We start from the raw sequence: 16,633 nt of genomic DNA, 5'->3' as shown, positions 1-16,633 counted from the left end.
TTAAAAGATAAAGTGAAAGACACCACTTAATCATAAAAAAACTAAACAAATCAATATATAGACCTGGCCATTAATCAAATTTCAAATTTGATAGTTCAAATTGAAAAAAATTAAACAAATCAATATGTGGACCTAGCCATCAATAAAATTTCAGATTTGATAGTTCAATTAGTATATCCGTTGCCATGAGTTAGCAGCTTATCTTCTTGCATTAAAGCCAAAAATTACATTGAAACGATAGAGTGAAAGACACCACTGAATCATAGAAAAAACTAAACAAATCAATAAAAGGACCTAGCCATTAATCAAATTTCATATTTGATAGTTCAAAATGAAAAAATTAAACAAATCAATAGGTGGACCTAGCCATGAATTAAATTTCAGATTTGATAGTTCAATTAGTATATCCGTTGCCATGAATTTGCAGCTTATCTACTTGCATTAAAGCCAGAAATTACGTTGAAACGATAGAGTGAAAGACAAAACTTAATCATAAAAAAACTAAACAAATCAATATATGGACCTAGCCATTAATCAAATTTTAGATCTGATAGTTCAAATTGAAAAAAATTGAACAAATCAATATGTGGACCTAGCCATGAATAAAATTTCAGATTTGATAGTTCAGTTAATATATTCGTTGCCATGAATTTGCAGCTTATCTACTTGCATTAAAGCCAGAAATTACGTTGAAACGATAGAGTGAAAGCCACCACTGAATCATAGAAAAAACTAAGCAAAACAATATATGGACCTAGCCATTAATAAAATTTCAGATCTGATAGTTCGAATAGAAAAAACTAAACTAGTCAATATGTGGACCTAGCCATGAATAAAATTTTAGATTTGAAAGTTCAATTAGTATATTCGTTCCCATGAATTAGCAGCTTATCTTTCGTATTAAAGCCAAAAATTACGTAGAAATTGATTTAGAATAATGTGTTGCATTAGAAATTCAACTTGCTGACTAAGGTGGTTGGTGCTCTAAATTTTGAAGCCCTTAGAAATCCTTAGGTGTATGTGTCATTAATTTTTTTTTTTTTTGCGTAAATGTCCAATTTAACGATATCTTGCTAAATGTGTGTTTCACTGCCAGTTATGCTCAAACGTAAAAATTTGTAAAATTGATTTGGATTGGCTTGAGTTTGGTCAAAATCAATTATTTTGCACGCACTATGCAGCTCTTTTTTTGTGAGATTTTATTTTGAGGCTCTTTGAAATATAGAAAATGGAATTTACTCGTGACTTAGGATTTAATCCACTCTTGTAGTCTAATCAAACGTGCTCAAAGAAAAATCATATGAAGGTTTATTGAAAAAAAAGGGCAGTAAGGAAACAAAATCCGTACTGCTTTTGTGTTTGGAAAAAGCTACCTATGCAAATTGAAGGTTAGTGGGAAGCTCCGGTTGGAAAAAGCTACCTAACAAATGAAGGTATTAGAGTGAAGCTACTAATCATGTTGATTTGGAAAAAGCTACCTATGCAAATTAAAGGTTAGTGTGAAGCTCTAGCCGGAAAAAGCTACATAACAAATGAAGGTATTAGAGTGAAAGCTACCAACCATGAACCATATAGATTTGGAAAAAGCTACCTATACTTAAGATTGCAGGGTAAAGTTTGAACAAGACTTTCCATTTCTGTCTTTCAGTTAGCTGATTTTGAAGATCTTCCTCAAAAGATGATTGTCTAGTTCACCCACACACTTGATTTATAATTGGCATTGAGTAGATCTGATTGCTTGATGAATACGAATTTCTACTTTTGAGTATAACTTTGGTTAAATCCCCATTATGAGCATTGTGTTGTTGAAAATTGAAAAAAAAAAGCGATTGTATATTTTGACAGTTGATAACATACATCTGAGGAATTATCGGGGTTGAAAAGATTTAGCATCTTGCCTGTTTGGTTATTGTCAATTCATGTTAGCACCAAGGTTATTCAAAAGAAACTGAATAAAAGAGGACAATGCTGACTTTCGACACCCAGACACACATTACATAGTGTGTATTTACAACCCAAGTAAATTTACAAGAAGTTAGAGAATGGAACTTAACTCATAAAACCATTGGAAGAGTATCTGTGTGTTTTCAGAAAAATATGTATGCATTTTTTTCCAAAACAGACTATTCTTTGTGACAAAAGCATTCATGATACTTTATGATTCAACTTGTTTTACATTAGTTCCAACATGACTTCTCCATAAATCTAAGCATCGATCGTTTGTCATTCATACCCAAAACTTACCGAGTGGAAGTTAAAGATTTTAGACTCTATATAATTTCTAATGCCATATTTTGATCATTGTCATCCAAGCCAGCCACATAGGACAGGTGTAAGGCTCGAGATTTATTAGTCTTCATTGACGAAATACTCGGAAGATATGAGTATGCATGATATAGGGCTTGAGATTCATTAGTTTTCATTAATATGATACTCAAAGATATGAGAATGCATGACATGGAATGAGGGGAGAAAATGCATGAGAAATTAGAGTTTTTAGTACAAGATAGACCGCACCCGCGCCTAGAAAAGGAGTGCACCCGCGGTTACATAATTCTGAATTTTGAAGGTTAGGCCGAAGCCACACCGCACCCGCGGTGCTAGAAGGACCGCACCCGCGGTCGATGTCCAGTAGGGTAGGAAATTTTATTCGAAGCAAGACCGCACCCGCGGTGCAACCAAGACCGCACCCACGGTCATTGCTGTTTGAAAAATAAAAGTGGTGCCGAGAGCACAGCGCACCCGCGGTCGACACCTACCGCACCCGCGGTGTTGCATGCGAGAAATCCACCATCTCTTCTTGAGTTGACACATGGCATATATATATATAGTTGGGCGATGAGTCTTCATTTCCTTCTCATATTCAGCTGGAAAAACCAAGAGAATACCTTAGAACTTGCAAGGGTTGTGGTTAGAATTGAGATTGTGCAAGATATATTCATCCAAACTTCAATATAAGCATAGATTTGTGTTCCTTGCATCAAGAGCTATCTAAGGATGTAAGTTTGGTTAAGTTTCAGTATGATTTAGATTTCATATGTTGAAAGAATTATGATATGATGAGTATATTATGTTCTTGACATATTGAGCATTGCATATTCGTAATCGGATCGAAGAAATGATATCGTATGCTATCGTTATAAGATTCCAGCAGATATGTATATGAAGGGATACCAATTTTGAGATAAGAATGCATATATGGTGATAATTATGAGTTGGTAAAGATAGATTATCATTGTTTGAATTGATCGGTATCGCCAGACTATGCCGTTATACCGTCGAACTGTATCAAGATTTGATATTCAACCGTATTAGCATTGGTTGAATGGTGGTTTGACCTTATATATATGCATACATTGCTATTTCAGATTTGGTTTGACAGATTTGATATCAAGAATATGAGACTTCGACTTCTACGAACGACAAGAAAGGTATAATTCATGTGATTGTGGGGAAGATACGACTCAAATCAGATTTGATTGGAGTTTCCCAACAAAATCACATACTAGATTTGTTATTGTATCTTTTGATGTGATTTGGATTTGTTTATAGATTTATATTCAAATCTCTTGATATGATCATGCTTTGTTTATAGATTTATAATCAAGCATTGAGATAGGAGAGTCATTGAAAGATTTGTCAAATAGACGTTCGGTGTATCGACGCATAGGAGCAGACCTCCTCCGATTGTAGACATTCGATACAGACACGACCGAAGTCTAGGAGTAAGACGTACAGTTACCCCGATTAGGAGGGTAGGTAACAAACAGTGACGTCTTATTCACCCCTGGATCCCTAGAGTAGAGTCGAGTTGAGTCAAGACATTAGTTGATTTGCATTGCATGCTAATATGGATTGGTTTCATAGACTATGGAACCCCTTTATTATTGCTTTTATGCATGATTCATGATTTATGTTACCATGTATACATGTTTTATACTGGGATTTGTTCTCACCGGAGTTTCCGGCTGTTGTTATGTCTGTATGTGTGCATAACAACAGGTGGGGCAGGATCTGGGTCACGACAGAGATGAGTTCGAGATAGCGTGGTGACTACGGGCGCAGAAGATGACTAGTGGCTTTTATTAGACTTGGACTACTTATATTTTGGTATTTTGTATTAAGCACTAGTTAGATTGATGTATTAGAACAAGACACGTTTATTATGTTTGTACATTATGTGTGTTGTAATTTAATAAAGAAATATTATGCTTAGTTTTAACATTTGATTTAATGTTAAAAAGCGAAAATTTGACCCACATTTTCTCACAGATCCACTTAATCCCAGATTGAGTCGATTTAGAGCCCGGGTCCCCACAACAGGTGGTATCAGAGCAGTAGGTTCTGTAGATTGAGATAGAATAGAATGAGCGGGGTAGATCGAGTCATCTTCCTTGCTTTTGATATGATAGCATGATTTATTGCTTTCCCTATTATGTGTTGTATTGTATCTGAGTTGATTTACATCATATAATTGCCAAGACTGAATCAGAACCGATTCTGGATCAGAGGTATATGATCATAGGAGGGCTGAGACAGCTGGTATAGATTGTGTACTAACCTATTTAATAACCAGATATGCCGCCTAAAAGGATACCGCAACCAGCTGCAGGACAAGTGCCAGAACAGGGGAGTACGTCTGGTACTCAGATGGACGTAACCGCTACCCCGATGGAGACTCTGTTAAAGCGGTTTCAGTCGTTCCGACCCCCGACTTTGAAAGGCACTGAGAATGCAGCGGATTGCGAAAGCTGGCTGGATGATATAGAAATGTTATTTGAATCACTTGCCTATTCAGATGAACGTAGAGTGAAACTGATCGGACATAAATTGCAAGAAGTGGCCAAGAGCTGGTGGCTAACGGCGAAACGAGCCTTAGAACATCGAGGTATTGATATTACTTGGAAAGTTTTTAAAGATGAATTTTATCAACGTTTCTTTCCAGTATCATACCGAAAAGACAAAGGGGCAGAGTTCGCCAACTTGAGACAGGAGCAATGGAATATAGAGGAGTATGTTGCCAAGTTTTCTTCCTTGCTTCGATTTGCACCACATGTAGCAGGGAATGACGAGGCAGTTGCCGATCAGTTCATAAATGGTTTGAATCCAGACATCTTCACCTTAGTGAACACGGGGGGACCCAACACTTTTTCCGAGGCTCTGAACCGAGCAAAGGGAGCAGAGACTGGCTTGATTAGACAGCGAGGAGCTTCATATAATGTTCAGGGTCAGAGACCGACACCACCGCCCGCCGTACAGTTTCCACTACCTCCTTCTCGATATGATAGTGGAAGCAGTAGTGGCAAGAAAGAGTTTTTGAAAGCTAAGGGTAAGCAGTTTAAGAGAGCAGGGAGCAGTTCGTCGAGCTCCAGTGGGTCAAGGCAGAGAGGTCCTGGCCAGAGTACCGATTATACAGGTGTCTATTGTAGTTCTTGTGGTGGTAGGCATGTCACTGAGCAGTGTCAGGGAGTGATGGGCAAATGTAATTATTGCAGACATCCGGGACACTTCGCCAGAGTTTGTCCCCAAAAAGGTGCCCAGAGATTTCAAAGTGAAGGGTCATCAGCTTCAGTAGCTCAGCCCGAGAGGCAAGCTTCGTCTGTCCATTCCTTCCAGCCCACGCCCACACAGTCCCAGCCTAGAGCCAGAGGTGGCCGAACAGTGAGCCAACCTCCCAGACAACAAGCTCAGGTGTTTGCATTGACAGAGGAGCAGGCACAGGATGCGCCAAACGACGTGATTGCAGGTAACTGTTTTCTTTGCGGTTATCCTGCATATGTGTTGATAGTTACAGGTGCATCACATACATTTATATCAGAACGTATTTCATTGTTGCATTCCTTGCCTGTCGAGTCAATGTCCACTGTAGTATCTATTTCTTCTCCGTTGGGAAGTGGTCTTATATCTGTGACTTCAGTTAGACATTGTATACTACAGTTTGAGGGGCATGAAATTGATTTGGACTGTGTTGTACTTGGTTTATCTGATTTTGATTGCATTGTCGGGATTGACATGTTGACTAAGTACAGAGCTACCATAGACTGTTTTCACAAGATTGTCAGATTCAGACCTGAAATGACAGAGGAGTGGAAATTCTACGGTAAGGGTTCCAGATCTCGGATTCCCTTAGTATCTGCTCTGACTATGAGTAGATTGTTGCAGAAAGGAGCAGAGGGGTCCCTTATTTATTCTGTAGATCTACAGAAATCGAGCCCGGCATTGGCAAATTTGCCAGTAGTACGGGAGTTTGCAGATGTATTTCCTGACGAGATTCCAGGATTACCTCCAGCCCGAGAGGTTGATTTCAGCATAGATCTTATTCCAGGTACCGTTCCTATTTCGAGAGCTTCGTATAGGATGGCACCGATAGAGCTGAAAGAACTGAAAGCACAGTTAGAAGACCTTCTAGCCAAGGGATATATCAGACCTAGTGTATCTCTTTGGGGCGCACCAGTGTTATTTGTGCGAAAGAAAAACGGTTCTATGAGATTATGTATAGATTACAGGCAACTGAACAAGGCAACGATAAAGAATAAGTATCCTTTGCCTAGAATCGACGACTTATTTGATCAGTTGCAGGGATCTTCTATCTATTCCAAGATTGATTTGCGATCGGAATATCATCAACTCGGAGTTCGAGATGTTGATATACCGAAGACGGCATTCCGAACCAGTTATGGACATTATGAGTTTGTTGTCATGCCTTTTGGTTTAACGAATGCTCCAGCGGTGTTTATGAGTTTGATGAACCACATCTTTCAGAGGTACTTGGATGAGTTTGTGATTGTTTTTATTGATGATATTTTGGTGTACTCTAAGAATTTGAATGAGCATGCCAATCATTTGAGAATTGTGTTGCAAACACTGAGAAATGAAAGATTATATGCTAAGCTGTCAAAATGTGAGTTTTGGCTGAGACAGGTTGTCTTCTTGGGTCATATCATATCTGGAGATGGAATTTCTGTGGATCCGAGGGACCGACTTCTGTGCTAGAGATACGCAGTTTCATGGGTCTAGCAGGATACTATCGACGATTCATCAAAGATTTCTCCAGCATTGCGAAGCCTATTACCCAGTTGACACAGAAGAACACGCCATTTATGTGGTCTGAAGATTGTGAGTCTAGCTTCTTAGAATTGAAGACGAGGTTGACCAGTGCATCTGTCTTGATGATTCCTTCAGGTACGGGTGATTTCGTTGTATATTGTGATGCATATCACAGAGGGTTGGGGTGTGTTCTTATGCAGCGAGGTCATGTGATTGCTTACGCCTCGAGACAGCTGAAGACTCATGAGACTCTATACCCAATTCATGATCTTGAATTGGCGGCTATCGTATTTGCATTAAAGATTTGGCGTCATTATTTTATGGCGAGAAATTTGAGATCTACTCGGATCATAAAAGCCTTAAGTACTTATTTTCTCAGTCAGAATTGAACATGAGACAGCGCAGATGGCTCGATTTGTTGAAAGACTTTGATTGCGAAATCAAATACTATCCAGGGTAGTCAAATGCAGCAGCAGACGCCTTGAGTCGAAAAGTTTGTGCTTTATCCTTATCGACGATAGGAGTGACTAATATGATTGAAGATTGTTGTTTGTCTGGATTATAATTTGATACAGGTAGTAGACCATTGCTACTTTCTTCGATTCAAGTTGAGCCAGATTTGATTAGGAGAATCAAAGAAGCACAAAGAACGGATCAGAATGTTCAGAGATCAATTCAGATGGTCAGATCAGGGCACGTGTCAGAATATCAGGTACGTAATCAGGTACTATACGTGAATAACCGTCTTGTAGTGCCAGATGTTTCAGATTTGAAACAACAGATATTGTCAGAAGAGCACTGTAGTCGGTTTAGCATTCATCATGGAGGCCGTAAAATGTACAACGACCTGAAGACACAATTCTGGTGGAAACAGATGAAGACAGATATTGCAGAATTTGTGTCTAAGTGCTTAAACTGCCAACAGGTGAAGGCTGAGAGAAAGAAACCCGGAGGTTTACTACAGAGTTTGTCTATTCCAGAATGAAAATGAGATCACATTTCCATGGATTTCGTGACGAAGTTACCTCGATCATCTCGGGGATGTGACGCGATTTGGGTCGTTATTGACAGACTAACCAAATCAGCGTGTTTTATTCCATACAGAATGACATACCGACACGATCAGATGGCAGATTTGTATGTCAGAGAGGTTGTCAGATTGCATGGTGTGCCGAAGTCTATCGTATCAGATCGTGATCCCCGATTCACTTCACACTTTTGGCACAGTTTGCAGCAGGCTTTAGGTACGACATTACACCTGAGTACTGCATATCATCCTCAGACAGACGGACAGTCAAAGCGGACTATCCAGACTTTAAAGGACATGCTGAGAGCTGTAGTACTAGATTTTGGTACTAGTTGGCAAGATTCACTGCCATTATGTGAATTCTCGTACAACAACAGCTATCAGACGAGTATCGAGATGGCACCGTTTGAGGCTTTATATGGTAAGAAGTACAGATCTCCGTTGTACTGGGATGATGTATCTGAGGTACCAGAACTTGGGCCTGATATGATACGTGAGATGATTGAGAAAGTGAAGATCATTCAGAAAAAAATGAAGACGGCACATGATAGACAAGCGAAATATGCCAATGTCAGACGTAGATCGTTAGTATTTGAGCAGGGAGACAGAGTGTTTTTGAAGATCTCTATTTTCAGAGGCGTTGTCAGATTTTGCAAGCGTGGAAAGTTGTCTCCTAGATATATCGGTCCTTACGAAATTCTTGAGAAGATTGGCGATCGAGCATATCGACTTGCTATTCCTCCTTCGTTATCCGGGATACATGTTGTTTTTCATGTATCGATGTTACGTAGATATATGCCAGATATTTCCCATGTCATTCACCCTGACGAAGCGGATCTTGATCAGACCTTGAGCTATGTTGAGCAACCGATACAGATTCTTGATCGGAAAGAAAAGAAGCTCAGAACAAAGACTATTCCGCTCGTGAAAGTTCAATGGAGTCGTCATGGCATCGAAGAAGCGACTTGGGAGACAGAAGCAGATATGAGACAGAAACATCCCGAGTTATTTACATGATGTAAGTGATTCTTCAGTTTTGATTATATTACTTTTCATGTATGATATGATAGATTGCCTGCAATTTCGAGGACGAAATCATTTCTTAGAGGGGGAGAAATGTAAGGCTCGAGATTTATTAGTCTTCATTGACGAAATACTCGGAAGATATGAGTATGCATGATATGGGACTTGAGATTCATTAGTCTTCATTAATATGATACTCAAAGATATGAGAATGCATGACATGGAATGAGGGGAGAAAATGCATGAGAAATTAGAGTTTTGAGTACAAGATAGACCGCACCCGCGCCTAGAGAAGGAGTGCACCCGCGGTTACATAATTCTGAATTTTGAAGGTGAGGCCGAAGCCACACCGCACCCGCGGTGCTAGAAAGACCGCACCCGCGGTCGATGTCCAGTAGGGTAGGAAATTTTATTCGAAGCAAGACCGCACCCGCGATGTTGCATGCGAGAAATCCACCATCTCCTCTTGAGTTGACGCATGGCATATATATATGTAGTTGGGCGATGAGTCTTCATTTCCTTCTCATATTCAGCTGGAAAAACCGAGAGCATACCTTAGAACTTGCAAGGATTGTGGTTAGAATTGAGATTGTGCAAGATATATTCATCCAAACTTCAATATAAGCATAGATTTGTGTTCCTTGCATCAAGAGCTATCTAAGGATGTAAGTTTGGTTAAGTTTCAGTATGATTTAGATTTCATATGTTGAAAGAATTATGATATGATGAGTATATTATGTTCTTGACATATTGAGCATAGCATATTCGTAATCGGATCGAAGAAATGATATCGTATGCTATCGTTATAAGATTCCAGCAGATATATATGAAGGGATACCAATTTTGAGATAAGAATGCATATATGGTGATAATTATGAGTTGGTAAAGATAGATTATCATTGTTTGAATTGATCGGTATCGCCAGACTATGCCGTTATACCGTCGAACTGTATCAAGATTTGATATTGAACCGTATTAGCATTGGTTGAATGGTGGTTTGACCTTATATATATGCATACATTGCTATTTCAGATTTGGTTTGACAGATTTGATATCAAGAATACGAGACTTCGACTTCTACGAACGACAAGATAGGGATAATTCATGTGATTGTGGGGAAGATACGACTCAAATCAGATTTGATTGGAGTTTCCCAACAAAATCACATACTAGATTTGTTATTGTATCTTTTGATGTGATTTGGATTTGTTTATAGATTTATATTCAAATCTCTTGATATGATCATGCTTTGTTTATAGATTTATAATCAAGCATTGAGATAGGAGAGTCATTGAAAGATTTGTCAAATAGACGTTCGGTGTATCGACGCATAGGAGCAGACCTCCTCCGATTGTAGACATTCGATACAGACACGACCGAAGTCTAGGAGTAAGACGTACAGTTACCCCGATTAGGAGGGTAGGTAACAAACAGTGACGTCTTATTCACCCCGGGATCCCTAGAGTAGAGTCGAGTTGAGTCAAGACATGAGTCGATTTGCATTGCATGCTAATATGGATTGGTTTCATAGACTATGGAACCCCTTTATTATTGCTTTTATGCATGATTCATGATTTATGTTAGCATGTATACATGTTTTATACTGGGATTTGTTCTCACCGGAGTTTCCAGCTGTTGTTATGTCTGTATGTGTGCATAACAACAGGTGGGGCAGGATCTGGGTCACGACAAAGATGAGTTCGAGATAGCGTGGTGACTACGGGCGCAGAAGATGACTAGTGGCTTTTATTAGACTTGGACTACTTGTATTTTGGTATTTTGTATTAAGAACTAGTTAGATTGATGTATTAGAACAAGACACGTTTATTATGTTTGTACATTATGTGTGTTGTAATTTAATAAAGAAAGATTATGCTTAGTATTAACATTTGATTTAATGTTAAAAAGAGAAAATTTGACCCACATTTTCTCACAGATCCACTTAATCCCATATTGAGTCGATTTAGAGCTCGGGTCCCCACAACAGGGCGTTCTACTGTTTGAGCAATCAATTGCTAATGTTCGCTGAAGCACTTACTATAGTGCATTTGACAGAATACAAGACATTCCTCACAGATGGTATCCAAACTCCCATAAAGAAAATTAAATGAATATGTTTTTTTTAATATATGTTTGAATCATTTGGTTCGACGAATTATATATCTGTTGATGTTGTTATGTTACAGAATTAGGAAATTCAGAGGCTATCATGTCATTTAATTTGAAGTCAGCTTTCGAAGGAAATTATCAAATAGTTTTTCTAGTAAAAAAAGTTATAAATGTTGGGTTCCAATGTCTCTTGTGATTGTTAGGGACATGTATATTTGGTAGTTGAGAAATGAAAGATGAAAAACGCTCAACCATTTTTCCCAGGAATTAGGAGGCCCGAGCATTGTTAGATTACTGGACGAAGACAGTCGAACTCATTGTGAGCCTGATGAGCCAGAACAATTCATTGTTAGAAATTTTTCCCAGGAATTAGGAGGCCCAAGCATTGTTAGACATTTTTCCCAGGAATTAGGAGGCCCAAGCATTGTGAGCCTGATGAGCCAGAACAATTCATGCGGAATGAACAACTATGAGGTGAATGGGTGAGAGTGATTGAGCTACGCCACTCTCTAAGGTAAGAAGGGTTAAAAAGGTAAGAGAACTATGTGGGCTTTGATTCTTCTACACCCGAAGAGGATACATAGGCAACTTTAAAAGTTCAAGCCCTTCCCTCCGCCTTTTGTTTCCTTTTAGAACTATATCAGTTTGATATCTATATATTTGAACAAGAGGATGCACTGGCAACTTCAAAAGTTGAAACTCTTTTGGCTTTCAAACCTTTGCCTTTCAGACCCTTGCCTTTTTCTCTTTGTGACTCATATTTATTCACTACATTGTTGTCTCAAATGTTTTATACATTTCTGTTTGCATGAATTTTTTTTGCATAATTCTTTTATATTCAAGTTGAAGAAATCCATCATGTTAAAAAATTATTTGACAAACAAATTAATCATCATGTTGTAGCCAATATGTTTCTTTTTTTAACAATGTATTTGATTGGTCTAGTCTATGCTTGGAACAAGCTTAGGAGAAGCAAGTCTGAAGATCAGATCAATCCCTGTATATTTCAGTTCCTGATTTTCAATTTATGTTGATACAAGTTTTTGATCTTGGTTCGGAGTAAAATTTTTTGTTTTCAGGGATATATAAGCCACTGGAATACTGGAAAAATGAATGTGGGATTCCACCAGCGGAGATGCGTAATGCATCATCTGTCTTTACTCTCTGAGAAATGGCGGAGTCGACTTGTTCTTTTGGCAATGAAAATTTATTAGAAATGGGTGGAGATTTGGCCGAGTATACAAAAGAACTCTGCGTTCAGGAGAGGTATGTTCTAGCATGAATTTCTTGTTTTAGTGTTAAATTCTTGCCTCAAATGAAGATGAACAACTTTAGTTGTAGCAATCAAGAAAATGGAGCTGCCACAGTTCAAAGAAGCGAAAGGGGAGCGAGAATTTTGCGTGGAAGTTGATATTTTTAGCAGATTAGACCATGCAAAACTTGTGACATTAATAGGGTATTGTGCAGATGGGAAGCATAGGTTCCTTGTTTATGAATATATGAACAAAGGGAAGGAACCTGCAAAATCATTTGAATGGTTTGGTTTGTCTTTTACTTTTTGTTTTTTTTTTTAATTTGAAGATATTGTTTCTAAAATGTCGCATTATGGGACACACGACGAATATTCAGGCAATAAAATATGGTGTTAAAATTAGCAAAATTTTTGAAATGATTTGATTATGGGAATTTAGGGATAGGAGAAGTGAAGATGGATTGGTCTTTATGGTTGAAAGTGGCTGTCAAAGCTGCTAGAGGACTTGTATACCTGCATTCAAATTCTGCTGTTGGGATTCCTGTTGTCCACTGAGAATTCAAATCCGCCAAGCAAGTCAAAGCTGCTAGAGGACTTGCATACGCTTAATTAATAACTAGTAGTAGCTAAGCAAGTGCGTTGCGCGTGTTAAAAATTAATTAATTAATAAAGATCGAGTGGAAAATTTTCTTTATCCATTTTTTTTATGACAAAAACTTGTATGAGACAGTCTCACATGTCGTATTTTAGTGAGACAGATATTTTATTTGGGTCATCTATGAAAAAATATTACTTTTTATGCTTAATTTATTACTTTTTATTGTGAATATCGGTAGGGTTTATCCGTGTCACAGATAAAGATTCGTGAGACCGTCTCACAAAAGACCTACTTTTTTTTTTTGATTAAGATATATACGAAATAAATTATAAGGTTTTTCAATAAAGAAGTTTTCATACCAAATTACCAAAGATATTACTATATTAACAACATTCTTAATAATACAATAATAGATTATGCCTTGCTAGCTAGTGATATGATAAGAGCTTCATTTATGCAACGTGTATACAAAGTCGAGGCCAGTTCTCTATATTCATCATTTTATGGCACCCATTTTATATATTAAGAAGCAATAATTATTACAAGGACGATCGGACCTCGATACTTGATTGCGACATAGTTTAGAAAATAGAAGTTATATCATTATAATTTTGTATAGTTTTTGTTTTATAAAGGGTCGAGCGATTGATTCATCCATTGGTATTAGACTCACCTAATATATTTGTGTATGGTTGAGAAGACCATTAATACTATTTCGGATTACACATTTTTGTTCCATTTAATTTTTCGTGCTGAAATTTTGTTATGTTTTATTTTGTCTAACCCACGTGGTTAGATTTAAATGGATGTGATCTTGGACATGGTCAATTAAATTTGGGATAGTCCACGAAATTGATTTTATTTTTTTAATAGATAAATATTTAGGTAACTAGGCTCAATCCTGATAGACAAAGGCAAGTCTAAGATGACAAAATTTGTCTGATCTAGCACGATATATGAACATGATTGACGAAAATTTCAACATAAACAGAATGTAAATCTTGAAAACAGGGCCAAGCACCGTAGTTTAGGTTATATCGAACCAGAGAGTTCTAAGTCAAACCAGACTTTGTTAAAAAGTAGACAAAGTCAAGCCGGTCACAACGCCTCGAACTCGTCTCACATAAAACCAAGTCTAACTAGACATTATTCTATGAAGGGAAGTCTAGCCGTTACCATAATTGTAGACATGTTCAAAAGAGATGCATAATGAATGGGAATGATGTATGGCCTAAACAACTTTCGTCGAGAGAGCACATCATACAACCTCACCAGTATATGTACAGTCTCGCACTTATTTGGATACACACACTAGTAAGCCAGTTAGGCTAATTCAAGTGTAGGTCCCAAAAAGGATAATCCGTTCAGGACTCAACTAGATTTGGATACCAAATTCTTATTTCAAAGATTGTAGGTGCTAAAAAAGAATTTTCTCAAAGAATCAACCTGCTTTCTGGATAGTAGATATTCCAGACATATGACTGGTAACATCAACGTATTATCCGAAGTCATTAACCACAAATGTCCCAAAATTAATTTCGGTGACAATTATTACGGTAATTGTTGGTAAGTATAAGATTATACATGAAAGAACCATTATTAAAGATGTTTTATTAGTTGAAAATATTTGCTATAACTTGATTATCATAAGCCATATTTGTGACATTGATTATTTAGTCGAATTTCACAAACACCCTTCCACAGTTAAATTTGTAAATTGTGATATTCTGATAACCAAACTAAGAGAACAAAAAACCAATAAAGTTATCTGGAATTATAATAATTTGAATTCTCCTTCCGTTTTGTTGCCTTGCATGAAAATAAGATTTGGTTATGGCATAAATTTCCAAATCATTTGAATTTCAAATCAGTTGTCAATTTAACTGAAAAAAACTTAGTATCAGTATTGCATAACATTGATTTTACCAATGATAAAGTTTTTCTGCATGTCAGTTAGGTAAACAAGCTATATCAACTTTCAAAAACAAATGAAGTACCTCAATGACTCGATGCCTGAAACTTCTACACATTGACCTATTTGGTCCAATAACCGTAATGATTCTAAGGGGAAAGAATTACACCTTGGTGATTATTGACGATTTCTCACAATTTGCATGGGTGATCTTCTTGAGTTCTAAATATCATAATGCTGCTCAACTCATCAAGCTTTTAAAGATATTATAGACTTAGAGAACGATAGTGGTGAATAGGATAAGGAGTGAATGAGGCACTGAGTTCACTAACATGCTTCTTTTAACCTATATAAAAGAAAATGGCATTAAGAATGAGATTTCAGCTGCAATATCACCTCAAATGCTCAGAGAAGAAACAGAACACTCAAATAAGTAGCTCGAATCATGCTAGACGAATCTGGTATCTCTAAAAGGTTTTGGTTAGAAGCTTTAAACATTGCATGTTATACACATAATAGATCAATGATCAACAAAAATCATGGAAAGACTCCCTATGAGATCTGGACAGGCAAAATGCCAGAAATATAATATTTTCATATATTCGGTTGTAAGTGTTTCATTCACAGTAATGGTAAAACACATTTAACCACTTTTGATACCAAATCTGATGTTCGTGTGTTCTTAGGTTAATCTTTGGTTAGTAAAGCTTATAGAGTTTATAATTATAAAAAACTAACCGTTGAAGAATTCGTATATGTGGTATTTAATAAATCTTCTATCATATTAATATCGTTAGTAATATACATGATTTGAGCAATAATTGGATGATATTAACCTTGATTCTAAAAATAGTCATGAGATATATTTAAGAATGGCTGGAATCATACATGAAGCAAGTCCAATCATCCATGAAAAACCTTTACAAAATAAGACCGCTGAAGAAGTTGAGTCGGTGATTAATCTCCAAACCGAAATATATAAAGAGGAGGATGAATCTGAAACTGATGAAGATCCAAAAGTTCAACAACCATATCCAAATCTATTTGGACCAATCCTCTGGTGGAATAAGAATCATTCACTCGAGTTGATAATAGGTAATCCGACAGCTCCACTTAAAACTAAAAAAAAATGATATATGAGTTCTTGCATGAAGATATCCTTGAACTGGCTCCAAGTAAGGGTAGCCAAGTCCACCTCGTGAGCAGCTCTCTCTCACATAGAGTTGTGTCATCTCTCAGCATGTAAGTGGCGCACTGACCTGGTCGCCATTCCTCATCTCCAAATACTGAAAATGTAGCTCCAAAGACCGTATCCAATCCTCTGCCAAGAACGGATCAGTAGTACCCCCAAACTCCTTCGGGTTTAGCCGTCAAAACTGCTCATAAATGTTTGTATTGGGTCTCGGAGCCTGCTATGCCTGCTCCATAAATCTAGCAATACCCTCCAAGACTCTGGAAGCTGCATCTCCTGGCGGTGGCGGTGGCGGTGTAAGACCTCTATCGCCTCCAGTAGTATCATAATGTATGTCAGTGCTGGGAGGCATAGTATCTAAATATAGTCCAAATTCTAAATGTAACTCATTATGTATTTTAATCTAGTTCTTAAAACATTTAATCCTTAAATCATGTAAACAACTAAATATATATAGTAAATTGCTGTAAATC

At 37.4% G+C, this 16,633-nt stretch overlaps 3 long non-coding RNA genes across 8 annotated transcripts in view; 1 reads left to right on the top strand and 2 right to left on the bottom strand.

Moving 5' to 3' along the window:
- The window catches only part of LOC140807363 (uncharacterized), a 51,966-nt gene extending 51,218 nt beyond the window's left edge, over positions 1–748 (bottom strand). For 2 of the 5 annotated variants that reach the window (XR_012112669.1, XR_012112671.1), the window contains exon 1: positions 64–748. This is a non-coding gene — a long non-coding RNA (uncharacterized lncRNA). The remainder of the gene's footprint in view (positions 1–63) is intronic. The other 3 variants (XR_012112670.1, XR_012112673.1, XR_012112672.1) reach the window with 3 other exon arrangements.
- Positions 749–754: 6 nt separating this feature from the next.
- Positions 755–11,732, top strand: LOC140807365 (uncharacterized). Its single transcript, XR_012112676.1, has 3 exons — positions 755–2,330; positions 11,085–11,513; positions 11,638–11,732. It is a non-coding gene; the product is annotated as an uncharacterized lncRNA (long non-coding RNA).
- A 91-nt stretch (positions 11,733–11,823) lies between these two features.
- LOC140807364 (uncharacterized) overlaps positions 11,824–16,633 on the bottom strand; it is a 71,917-nt gene continuing 67,107 nt past the window's right edge. For both annotated transcript variants that reach the window (XR_012112675.1, XR_012112674.1), the window contains exon 2: positions 11,824–11,923. This is a non-coding gene — a long non-coding RNA (uncharacterized lncRNA). The remainder of the gene's footprint in view (positions 11,924–16,633) is intronic.

This window comes from Primulina eburnea, chromosome 12 (genome assembly GCF_022965805.1).
Source record: "Primulina eburnea isolate SZY01 chromosome 12, ASM2296580v1, whole genome shotgun sequence".
NCBI lineage: Eukaryota > Viridiplantae > Streptophyta > Magnoliopsida > Lamiales > Gesneriaceae > Primulina > Primulina eburnea.
The sequence above is the reverse complement of the archived record's forward strand: the minus strand, read 5'-3'. Positions and strand labels throughout refer to the sequence as shown.